The following is a 1,667-nucleotide window of genomic DNA, read 5'->3' as shown; positions in this document are numbered from 1 at the left end:
TGAATGTAAATACCTTTCAAACACCGGTTTCCTTGTTGTTACTATATATCACACCACTAGTGTTACTACTGCAATATAATTGTGGGGGGCGTTAATTTTCTTTTTTAGCTGTCTTTTTTTAGTCAAAGAAAGGGTCTTTGTGACTAAATCTGAATTAAAAGCAGTTTTTTTGGGACTAAAACTGTGAGATCTATGGACAGGAAACTAGATGTGTGGAAGTCTGGCAGTTTTTCTCAGGCGGTTTTATGAAACACCCATCTGGTGTCAGTTTCATGGAAATATTGTGAGCAGAGCTAAAAAGAAGTGTGAAAGTGAGGAAGTCTACAGAGCTGAGCCCAGTTTATGTTATTTATGAAGGAAAACTAGAAAACTATTGGGACAACAGGTGGATAAATAAATAATCTCCATAGAATTTTAAACTTTTAAATCTTGTTGCTCATTATTCTGTCTATCAGCTAAACCTAGCAAATCTTCAAATGAAGCAAAAGTTTCTATTTTAACAGTGATGGGATTTTTATTGCATGAGCTCAGTGTTTACAGTCATGTTTTACATACACGGTGCAGAAGTTTTAACATTCTAAAAAGTTAAAACAAACAAAAAAAGCTGTTAAAAATGCCAGGCATGCAGAAATTCTCAGTCTGGATTCAGGTAAATCTTTAACGTTAGTAAAATCTTGCATTAGAGGAGCAGAAGGAAGGATCACTCAGAGTTAAATGTTGGTGCTTGGTCTGCGGCCCTCCTGGTGCAAACAGAGAGATGAAGCAAAAACACACAGAGAGAAAATGGATCAATAAGAGGAAAACAAGCAGCCTGGTGTATTGAACAAACTCCAGGATCGTTATGGTGAACAAACTACTGAACATGTGGGCTGTGATCCACTGAGATACTAAAAGCAGAGCACAGAACTGCTAATCTAAACAAAAAAAAAAGGTGGTATAATGCAGGTGATCGACAAAGATTAGGTGTGCAAAGAGGTGCCTGATTCAAAAGACGATTCTGTTTGTGCTGAAAAAAAACTAGATAAGTCATTTTTTCTTAAAATAAGTGCATTTGTTTTTAAATTCAGGAGATAAAAGAGACATTTTGCCAATGGAACAAGAACATTTAGATTTAAAATAAGAAAACACAATTACATTGTCTTATTTCAAGTGCATATTATCGAATTATCTTACTTTAAGAGTAGAAATACTGATTCTACTGGAAAAATATCTCATTTACCTATTCAAATCAAGGGTAAGAAATATTTACTTATTTCTAGATCATTTTTCCAGTGTCCCTGGGAGAACTTAGGAAAGTAGAGGTGAAAAAAGCCCACAGCACTGCAAACAGATGGCAGGAATGATCGCTCTGTGCTCCGTCATCTGCTTCATTCCAGCAAAGTCAATGTCTTTGTTTAAACTACTGACAGTAGAAACGCTCACGGCATTGTTTTTTCCAGATATGCACAGAATAATTTTGTAATGAATGAAGATTTTAATTTTTATTAACCCCTAGAACCCATTGACCCACCGGTGGGTCCAGCTGCTACGTGACCTCATAATTTTACCAAACCCCCAGTATTGATGTAAAAAACACATTTGGCACAGTTTGGTGACATTTATGGATAAATGTGCCAAAATGGCCTCTCCGCCTAAGAAATTTCTCACTAATACCATTCTAAAATAAA

At 35.8% G+C, this 1,667-nt stretch overlaps 1 long non-coding RNA gene across 1 annotated transcript in view; it reads right to left on the bottom strand.

Annotated features, from left to right (window-relative positions):
• Positions 1–545: 545 nt before the first annotated feature.
• The window catches only part of LOC107098645, a 4,167-nt gene continuing 3,045 nt past the window's right edge, over positions 546–1,667 (bottom strand). Inside the window, exon 3 of the long non-coding RNA XR_001481907.1 lies at positions 546–740. This is a non-coding gene — a long non-coding RNA (uncharacterized LOC107098645). The remainder of the gene's footprint in view (positions 741–1,667) is intronic.

The sequence above is a fragment of the Cyprinodon variegatus genome, unplaced genomic scaffold (genome assembly GCF_000732505.1).
Source record: "Cyprinodon variegatus isolate N-32 unplaced genomic scaffold, C_variegatus-1.0 Scaffold796, whole genome shotgun sequence".
NCBI lineage: Eukaryota > Metazoa > Chordata > Actinopteri > Cyprinodontiformes > Cyprinodontidae > Cyprinodon > Cyprinodon variegatus.
Note: the sequence above shows the minus strand (reverse complement) of the source record. Positions and strands in the feature narration are given on the sequence as shown.